Below are 11,730 nucleotides of genomic sequence, written 5' to 3' on the forward strand. Positions count from 1 at the left end.
TAAGTAAGCACCTTGTTAGAGGATTTCATACAACCTGTTATGACTACTTTTTAAAGAGATTTTGACTAAAATCACCTATTAGAATGTCTCAACTTTGATCATGTGGTTATCACTTGCTTGCTTGATAATAGATCACCTCTAAACTGATGTATTCTTGATCCTTCTTGATCAAATGTCTCTTTTTTGTATCTTTTTCCTTTCCTCTATTTTTCTCTAACTGATTTTGCAATGTTGTTTCACTTCATAATTTCTAAGCCACCATGAATGTTCTGTTTGTGCATGCAAATTTCTCTCTTTGTTCCTTCAATTCCTTACACACTTGGTCATTCTCTCTCTCTAAATATTTTAGGTTTTTTCATCCTTAAGAAGACTTAGTGACTTAGGGTTAGATATGAATCTGTTAGTAAACAATTTTGTCCTTCTGAAATTACATACAAAGAATGATTCAAAATGCCCAAATAGAAAAACAAATGCCACTAACAATTTGGAAATACTATCATGAAATTGATAGCTTTCCTCTGAATTGAGAGGTACAGCTCCCTCTTAGAAAGATATTCAAAGAATTCAAAATAGTTGGTTATGTCTTTTACTAGAAGACACAAAGGCTTTTTAGCATCTACCCATCACTATGAGAGAAATGCAATTATAAGATTTATAAACTGGACAATGAGGAAAAAAAAATGAACAAACAATCACATGACCATCTATTTAGTCTTTCATATCATAGGGGAAGTGTAAAGAAATGTCATTTTATTCTGTTGACTATGAATGATAATGCAAAACTACATCTAAAACATGAAAGAAATGACTATATAATCATTTTCAATCTAAGGAAATCATATTCAGACTTTAGAATCTGATATATGAAACTCTCTTTTATTTCAAATGCATAACAAAATAATAACAATATCATCTTATCTCTGTCATTACAGTCAAGTTGCAGAGAAATGAAAACAAAACTTCTATTCCTCCTCCCTGTTACAATCTTTTTAGGATTCCCATGCCTTCTCTTTTCTTGAAAAATGTATAGACATTTTTCCATCCGAGAAGAACTCCCCTTACAATATTTTTTCCCTATTAAATTAATTTTTCCAAGAAGTTTGGAAACTACCCTAACTTCTTAGTGAATTCTTTGTGCTCTCCAGCATTTTATTATAATAATTAATTCTTATAAAAAAATTAATTATTTCAAATTATTTTTACCATTTCCTTATGTTCCACTTTTATTCCCATGATAAGTGCAATATTTATTTCCACTCTACAATAATATTAATTCTTAAAGAATTAATATATTTTATATTTATCAACTTGCCCACCCCCCTTTCATATTTTTCTTATGGGCACATACATTGAAATAATAATTAATTCTTTTAGGTGAGAAATTAATTTTATATAGTAATTTAATACCTAATAAATTTGCACTTTAATATTTAATTCCTTTGAAGAATTAAATATTATATGAATCCAAAATAATTTCAAATTTAAAATCTCTTTTTAATTTCTCACATAATTAAGTGGGAAGAAAGTACTTAGGGTTCTAAAACCCTAGGTAATAGTGGCTCTCTTTGGGGGTTGCATTCTATGCCAGGATGCAGAGAACTCCAGAATCTTTGTCTGCTATTGTTATCTAGTTCTGTCCAATGGGTATAGAGTCATTATTTTCCTTACCATTTGAATGAAGATTGAAATATATGTAATGGCATTACTTTAGAGAGATTTCTAGAATAGAAACATCAAATGTACCTCCACCAAGATCAAAAATAGCAACCAAGCCCTCCTTCTTATTCATGCCATATGAAAGGGCAACTGCAGTTGGTTTGTTAATTATTCTTTTAACTTCCAGATCTACAATTTTACCAGCATCCTTGGTTGTTTGAAAATGAGCATCATTGAAATAAGTAGGCACTGTTATTAACTACGCTAGAAACAATCCTTCCAAGATAACCCTCTGCAGTTTCCTTCATCTTTGTCAAGACAAATGTACCAATCTGACTAGGAGAATATTGTTTCCCAAATCAATACCAATTATGTCACTGCCAATAGCTTTTGAACTAAAAGCTCTTACTGCACTAGCCCATCAGCTCTTACTACACTAGCCCATCATTGTGTGAAAGGAAAACCATCATATGAAGATTGCAAGCTTTGGAAGCCTAGATTGTACAAAAGTAACCTACTTTGTGATGTTCTCACAAGCCTTGATGCCAGTAATTTAACAATCACCATATCTTCTCTAAAATGTATGAATATTCTTCTTTCTTTCACTTCTTTAGAGAACTTGGCTACCTAACTAGAGCCTTTAAGTTTCAATCCTATTGACCATCAATTGCATCCAATCTTCAATAGCTTTCCTATTGTCACGTCACTAGCCAAATTAGGGTTAAACACTGCATGTAAATACTCCAAACCTTGGATAGAATCTAATGCAATGTTGAGCCTTCAAATTTGATTCATTTAGATTGGAAAACTAACCAAGTTCCTTTGGTATTGAGCCACTCTAGTTTTTGTTTGACAAATCTAGTGTAACAAGAGCAGACTGATTGTCATAGCTAACCAGTATGGTGCCATTGAGTCCCTTTCCTAAGAGTTGTAATTCTTGGTGATGACCTATACTACATTTCAGCCAAGTCCAAGAGTACTAATTTGGTATGCAAGGGTCTCCCATCCACTCATTTTCTAAATTGAAGTGTCTCACAATATCATTAACTGCAACCACTCTCCTGTCACACTTGAAGTAAGAAAGGTGTCGAGTTGGGTAACAAGAATTTGGATTGTAGTTTCGCTTCCAACAGTAGTAAATAGTAAAGCATTCTTATCAAAGATTACCCTCGACAATAATATCTTTTTTCTTAGTAATGGTGGTTGCATTCTTTCCATAGCATTTCAAATTACAATTTGAATTATTTTGAGAGTAAAATAAGCTCTTTCAACTCTATGACTTTTGGGCAGCTCAATGCTTGAATGTGACAACATCATTACATATATTTCAATCATCAAGAGGATGATTCACATTTTTGCCAAAATAGTCAAATTTGTGGTACAAAACCACTTCCTATATCTCCGTCATAGGCTTTGAAGGTGCAACATGGAAACCTTATGATGGAAACTTGGCCAAATTTGTTCAAGGACATAGGCAATCTGAAGGATTTAGGAAGACAATGAGCCCTGATAGACAAGAATTTGGTAAGGTTGATAGATGATTATGAGTTGTGTTGAAGAATCTGTTCAAAGTGATGTCCAATTCATAGAATAGAGCCTAACTTTGCAAACACTTGCCTCATCAAATGGACATCCTGCCATAAAATATGTATACTTCAAGAAATATACAGGTGTTTGAATATCTTATTAAGCTTTTGAATAGGAACTTTATTGACTAATTGTATCTCCATCAGGGATCGACTCTATGCATGTAGAGGCAACATTAAAATTTAAGTCTTGAACCAAGTTTGTCTTACCGCACTTTATTGACATCTTATCATCACCACTTCCAAATATTTTTTAACTCTATACAAGCTGCATTTACAAATACCTGATAAAGATGAAGAAGGCATAGATGCTCTAGATTTTTTATTCTAAACCACTATCATATACTGTCAAATGAAAAGGCCCGATAGTAACCAACTATAGGTAAAATATATCCCATGATTTAATGCAGAATGCTCTCGAGTCTCCAACCAATAGATATACTCCTTTTTCCAAAGATATTCTTTTAACTATAGTCTAGCATCAATTTTTTTGCTCACACATTTCATTGATGAAAAAGATGAATATTATTCCATTACACCAACTCATCATCATTTATTTTTCAATGAACCCTAATTTCTTGAGGCGTAAGCACAAAAATGTCTAGAACCCGTGTAGTTTGAAAAACATATCCACTCCATTAATAAAAAGAGCCATGAGCTACTTGCAGAGAGGAAAAGAGAAAGGGAACACCAAAAACACAAACTACTAGAAACACAAAAGCGAATAAATCAAACCACACCTAGCCACAACAAAAACTTTATGTATAAAGAGTAGGGCAAGCAGCCCATGCTCAAAAGAATGTACCTGACTACTCATGGAAAACCATTAACTGGTTGAGAGAAGTATGTGTCGGTGTGAAATAATGGTTGGTGTGGAAGTGAGTCCATTCTTGAAAATTGGAGAACAACCATAGAAAAGAAAAACTCCATAGCTATAAGCTTTCCAAATAGCAGGTTAAAACCAAGAAGCCAGCCAGTATTATAGCTCGTCAATTGTGGCACTTCAATGTCTTCTTGCATAGGTTGTTTCTTATCAACACTCTTGACATCTTCCATGAGATTCTTGGCAAATAAAATAGAGTCCTTATGGCGATAGTCTTTCTTGAAATTATTGAAGTGATCACCTACATAGTTCTCATTTAAATCTGGAACTTCCTCCTTCAAAGATTTAGGTTCCAAGGATCTGTTTATGAAGTCTATCTCAAAACAAAAAGATTCCAGCATAGGACCAAAATCCATCAACCCATCCTCATAGTCAAACCTAAATACTTCTAATTTAGGTTGTGTACATGGAATTGGTTTGGGGGCAAAAGAATTTTCTTTGACTTCCATCTCATCTTTCTCAATATCTTTGAATGCCTTGGGCTGAAAAGACTCTTCATTCATTTCGATGTGATCAAACAAGAACAATTCATAATCAACTTCAATTTTTTCTTGTGTATGTTGATCTTTCATACCTTCCTGAATAACATCATTTGATGAAATATCAATAGTAGTCCCAAATATAAAAGAATCAAATTTTGCATTTGAAACATCCTCTGACAGGTTTTCATTTGATCTTCCACCTTGCAGCCTTTGTTCATTAGGAGGTACATCAAGGCTAATCATTAAGTCAAATGATTGGGAGACATATTCGTCCTTAGACTAAACATGTAAATGATAGACTCCAACTATACTACAGGGAGTACTTTCACTCATAGGAGGGATTAGGAAATCTTCATCATTAAAGACCGTTAGATTTTGACAAAAAAAAATAGTGGGCACTGATTTTACTACTTTGAGAATAGGCCTTTTTTGTTTAGGCTTTACCTTCGGATATTGTTGCTGCTCATAGAGACAAATCTCTACCTATGCAATTTCTTTACACCTCATTCCACTTAGGATCATGTAATCATCTAATCCAATAGCTTCCCTTTGTGCATCTTGAAGTGTTTTCACTTTTAAATGAAGAAGAAAGAATTTAATTTTTGTTTTCATGGTAGTAATGAAAACACACAACTGATTGTTTTCAGTTGGTTGGCTGGTTAGGGGTATCTTACCAATAGTTCTATTGAATCTATCAATAAAATCTCTCATGACTTCCCCTTCTTTTATCTTGATTTGAAAGAATTAAATAACATCTTAGCAACATCAACCACAGGCATAAACCTTTGCAAAAATTTTACCTCAAGATCATTCCAATAGGTGATGCAACTATCCGAAAAATTCTGAAACCAATCTGTTGCACTTCCAATGAGGCTTCCAAAAAATAATCTAACAAAGATGTTCTCCTCTTGCACACCAAGGATCCCACAAGAAACTATAAATTATTTGATGTGGTCATTTTGATCCTGAGTCTTGTCTCCAAAAAACTTGGGAAGGTATTCCCATGATCTTTTAGGCAGGGTTGAATATTGGACCAAGGCAAACGGTTCGATCTGAACCCCCCATGGCTGACTACCAACCACAGCCATAATATACACCAAAATTCTTCAACCAAATCTGATTAGAGTCACCAACCTCCATCCTTGGGGAGGTAACCTTCAAATTTCCAAGAAAAGAAAAGCACTGGGACTTGCTTTCTTTCGCCAGCGGAGTCGCCAAAAAACTATTAGTAAACAGTTTTGTCCTTCTAAAATTACATACAAAGAATGACTCAAAATGCCCAAATAGAAGAACAAATGCCACTAACAATTTGGAAATACTATTATGAGATTGATAGCTTTCTTCTGAATTGAGAGGTACAACTCCCTCTTAGAAAGATATTTAAAGAATTCAAAATAGCTAGTTATGTCTTTTACTAGAAGACACAAAGGCTTTTTAGCATCTACCCATCACTATGAGAGAAATGAAATTATAAGATTTATAAATTGGACAATGAGGAAAGAAAAATGAACAAATAGCCACATGACCATCTATTCAGTCTTTCATATCATGGGGGAAGTGTAAGGAAATGTCATTTTATTCTGTTGACTATGAATGATAATGCAGAACTGCATCTAAAACATGAAAGAAATGACTATATAATCATTTTCAATTCAAGAAAATCATATTTAGACTTTAGAATCTAATATATGAAACTCTCTTTTATTTCAAATGCATAACAAAATAATAACAATATCATCGTATCTCTGTCATTACAGTCAAGTTGTAGAGAAATGAAAACAAAACTTCTATTTCTCCTCCTTGTTACAATCTTTTTAGGATTCTCATGCCTTCTCTTTTCTTGAAAAATGTATAGACATTTTTCCATCCGAGAAGAACCCCCCTTACAATGGTTTTTCCCTCTTAAATAAAGTTTGCCAAGAAGTTTGGCAACTGTCCTAACTTCTTACTGAATTCTTTGTGCTCTCCGGCATTTTATTATAATAATTAATTCTTATAAAAGAATTAATTATTTCAAATTATTTTTAACATTTCCTTATGTCCCACTTTTATTCCCATGATAAGTGCAATATTTATTTGCACTCTACAATAACATTAATTCTTAAAGAATTAATATATTTTATATTTATCAACTTGCCCACCCCCCTTTCATATTTTTCTTATGGGCACATACATTGAAATAATAATTAATTATTTTAGGTGAGAAATTAATTTTATATAGTAATTTAATACCTAATAACTTTGCACTTTAATATTTAATTCCTTTGAAGAATTAAATATTATATGAATGCAAAATAATTTCAAATTTAAAATCTCTTTTTAATTTCTCACATAATTAAGTGGGAAGAAAATACTTAGAACAGAATCTATGGCTAAGATTCATCCATTTTGTTGCTTAATCTTTCCCATTTTCTAATTGGCTGCATGTAATTGCATAGGGAATCCAACTAGAGATTTGTCCTTATCTCCAAAATATTGAAATTTAATCTTAAGTCAGCTCAAAAATAGTTTGCATAGTTGTTTGTGCCTTTACAAAAAAATATGTCAAAAACTATCTTACTCGGCATCTGAAGTCTCTAATGCTTGGCATACATTAATCTCTCTGTTGTGACTCAGCACCTATATTTGTCGACATCCACTATTTACTTGGGTCCCATGTCACTCAACATATACTATTTTCTCTACACTTGAGTGACTCAGCACATGAGTGGCTTGGCACTCACTATGACTCGGCATGGTCTAATATATATGTATGTTTGTGTGTGTGTGTGTGTGTGTGTGTGTGTGTGTGTGTGTGTGTGTGTGTGTGTGTGTGTGTGTGTGTGTGTGTGTGTGTGTGTGTGTGTGTGTGTGTGTGTGTGTGTGTTGTGCTCGACATGTACTACTAGTTCAACATGAACTAAGTAAATAACTTAAGTGTGTTGACACTCACTTTTCAAAACCAATCTAAGATCAACAATATCCCCCCTTCACATGAGTGTCAAAAATACTTGAATATACGTTAATATCCTTGATCTTACGAGCATAACATATCTTAACTTGGCTTATATACAAAACTTCAAAATGTCAAAATTTTGTAATCACTTAGATACCTCAAAATTTGATAACTCGCCCTAAGTTGATATGTTTGTTCTGTATCCAAAAAAATTTGCTCCTAGTGAGTAAATGTGTCTCTACTGATATACTTTGACTTCATGTTGTTTTTCTAATACTCTTTCATCTAATACTTCTAATATGTTTTGATGCTTTCTCTCCCTTAGTTGATTCTAGTTTTCCTTTGTGCCTCTTATTTCTTACTCTCCTTGTATGTCCCCAAAGTAATATCTCCCCCATTCTTTAATTTTATTCTCCCCTCTTCTCTATTTCTCCCCTAAATGATGTCTCTCCCTTTATCTTATTCTCCCCCTTTTTGACACTTATGTCAAATGGGCTATACACTTATTGTATGTTTGTCCAAGAATGATTTATGAACATCCAATATCATGTTAAGAGTTGCATCCTAATTCTCACATGCTACATCCAATGACTTGATTTGGATTGCTAGCTCAGCAGAAAGGTGGACTAGAACATCTAAGGTAGAAAGATTTGGGTCTTTCTTCATTAAGGTTTCAACATAACCTATCTCCTTGTGCAAAATTTCCATATGGGGAGTGAGAGTTGCTTGAATGCTAGTCATTTTGGCCCTTATGTTGGCCTCATCTACTGTCAATACAACTAATTGACTCTGTGTTTCAAGCAATTTCCTAAAATGGTTCTCACTCTGAGCTAGATTTATTGGTAGTTTTACACTTGATGCAGTAATTAGGCTCTCTAGACTCAAAATATGACTTTTGGTATCTTGGGTGAAGAGTGAGGGATTGCACAATTTAGTGTACAATGAGAATATGTTTTCAAGTACCTTCTTCACAACCTAAACCTTAGTTGCCAATGCAACTTGTGTTAGTGCTATATCACCTAAAATTTTCTCATTCACTTTGTTTTGGAACTTCTTTTCTGACCATTCTAACAATTTAGCATTAGTATCTAGGTCCTCATTACTAACCTTTTCCACTATATCTGTTAGTTTTTCCATAGTGGCTTGGTCTCATTTGGAGTTGGAAAACTAAATTCATCTAAAAAGATGTCTTTAATATCTTGTAGTGCATGATTTTTCCTATGCTCCCTTTTAAGCATTTCCTAATGCTTTTTCCTTGCTAGGGCTTGCTGCAATATGCCCATTTGTTCTATAGTCATGGATTCATAATCAAACATGGGCAAAATGATCTCTTCATTAAGGCTTACATCTCCATATTGAATTACTTCTTCAAGATTTGATGAAGTCAGGCTCAACACTGAGATCTGTAGTGGTGTAGCATCTATGCTTAGCTTATGAGGAGTATGAATTGATGGAGTGGCAGATACTGGTAAGGTTACTAGGGCTTGGATGGTAGTTTGCTCCTTTAGTTGTGGTGTCATCTCACTCTCTTCAGGCTTACCCTATTTTGCCACAATGATTTGACTTGCACCTTGTCCTTGTATTGTAGGTGCTAATAAGTCTATCTAACCTATTTCTAGAATTGCAACTTGTGTTTCCACTGTGCTCTTCTCTACAGTATTAATATTAGCAATTTTATCAACCTTGTTAGATTTATCTTCTACCATTTGGACCATAGGTTGTACATTAGTGACTAGAGAAATGATAGAAGGTGGTTCTTGTGGATTCACCTTTTCCCTTGCAACATCAGTCACTGAGTTTTGTAGCTCATCCACACTAACCAAAATAGGATTATCACAAAGTTTGGCTTGTAGTGTAGATTGATCTAATATCTTCTTCAAATCATCTTCAATAAGGGGATTGATATTCTGAGTTGATAGATCAGAAACATCCTTTACAGCTACTATTTCAGTAGTCTCACTTGTGACATGTGGAGGACTAACACTTAGCAATTGTGTGTCTTGCACACTCTATTCTTCTGGTCCTTCTAGCTCAGTTGTTGCCTTATCATCTACTTGCATCTCTATTCCTTCTCTAATATTGTTAGCTTTTTCATCATCTTCATCATCATCTTTCACTTCAATGGGTTCTTTATGTCCTTCCTTAACTGTAGTCAACCCATAAGTGAGCTTCCACATCTCTGTGGAATTCTTAACAACATCCTCAATATTGTTTTGCAAGATGTTAAAGGCTTTGTATTTAGGTGTGAACCTAACTGCATATTTCTTTATAGCCTTAGCAATCTTTTCCTTAGTTAGTTTAGGCATCACTTGGGTTAGAGATGTTTCTCTAATTTGTTTCTCCAAGTCTAGACAACAATGCCATTTTTGCTTAACTCTATCATATAAACTCTTTGGCATTGAGTTAGAAATATCCAGTGGAGTTTTCTTGAATTTTGCAATGGCATATATGGCCTCCTCCACTTGATTTTTTTCTACTTTACCCAAATTATCAAAATCTACACGTGTAAATCCTAATAGGTTTGCACTATTCTTAACAGTTCCATACAAATTTTCAAAATTTGACAAAGGATTATGACTCACCAACTTAAATTGGTTGTTGTCATCTAACTATTTTCTCCTCATCAAAATCTGATTGTGCAACATACTTTCTTCTTGGCCTTTTCTACTCTTTGCCTCCTTGTTCTTCTTTTTTTGTATTTTCCTTGGCCTTTTGGGCTATTTCACGTGCTAGATCTCGTAGTAGGTGCAGTAGACTTGGGCTAACTTGGCTTAACTACCTTCTTATCTTTAATCACTGGTTGAGCTTTAGCCTTCCTCTTCTTTGGATTGGAAAGAGTAGGTGCTTCCTCGACTTCTTCTCGCTCAGCACCTTTAGTCTCCTCTTCTTGATCTTCTCCCATGCCCTGATTCAATGCAAATGGTGCTTATGCTTGGGTTTCTTCTTCCTCTTCTTCTTCTTCTTCTTCTTCTTCCTCCTCCTTAGCACCCTCTCCAAACCTAGCTTTCAATTTCTTCTATATCTTCTCCTTTTTCTTCATGGAAAAGGCAGTCTTCAATTCCATGGTAATTTTAGAATTCACCATCTCATAATTTTCAAATACCTTTGTAGTTTTATCTACCCCTTCTGCCAATAAAGTTGTTATGGCTGTAGAGGCCACATCCACATTTATTTCATAACCCAAGGGTCTCAACCATCTCACCCTTGGTGTAGCAGCTTGTACAAATGTATAATCAGCATCCACAAGAAAACATGCATCATCATAGTGTTTCTCCACTAAGGATACTAGTATTCTCAATATTTCCTTAATTGACTTCTTGAAGTCTTCAAAATAACTTGTCATCAAAGATTCAAAATTCTCTCCTAATTGCTCAATGTACTCACCAATCTGTATTTTTGTTGATCTGTTGGTTTTGCATCCCACAATTCCAAATGAGGGAAATGTGTTTTGCACATAAAAAAATATAAAAAATCAATATGGAACCGAATTTTCATTGTGCACTCTTTCTCTTTCTAATTGCTCCAAGGTTCTCCATCAATTGTCGCAATTGTAGCTCTGCTATATCATATGTGTGATCTTTCTTTACAATTTTGTATCCCACATCCATAGTTATACAAGGCACAATTTTCAATCTACTAGATTGGTAAAACTTGTGTGAAATCACCCTTACAACAAAGTTTATCAGAGGATAAGTAATTGTATCAATTGTCATGCCTCTCTTGTTCTAGACAGCTCTAGTATTTTTCTCAATCACTTCCTTCGAATCACTTCTCAGTGTCTTAGGCTGATCTAGGATTGGGTAACTAGTAACCCTATGGATTATTCTCTTAGTAATTTTGATAGGTCCATTTTCTAGCCATAATGAACCATCATGAATTCAGCTAAGCACTATCCTAATCCACTCTATCTTGAATACATTAAAAAAATCTAGGGCTCATGTTAATCCCTTCCTCTCAACAATTTTGAACTCTTCCTTCAAAACACCATTATCATAGAGTTTGTTGTATGCTTCCACTAATCTCAATATCACCAATGCTTACTATCTTATAGTTGTAGCATTTTCTTACATCTTGCACCATTATCACATTCAGTGGAATCATCGACAATGCACCAAAAGGGTCTTGCTTGTATGCAATATCAAGAATAGCTTTGAAAATGGGTTTCTTGACCTTATTATTCACTAACTG

The sequence above is a fragment of the Cupressus sempervirens genome, chromosome 5, assembly GCF_028749045.1.
Source record: "Cupressus sempervirens isolate cs-2001-9-10 chromosome 5, ASM2874904v1, whole genome shotgun sequence".
NCBI classification, from domain to species: domain Eukaryota; kingdom Viridiplantae; phylum Streptophyta; class Pinopsida; order Cupressales; family Cupressaceae; genus Cupressus; species Cupressus sempervirens.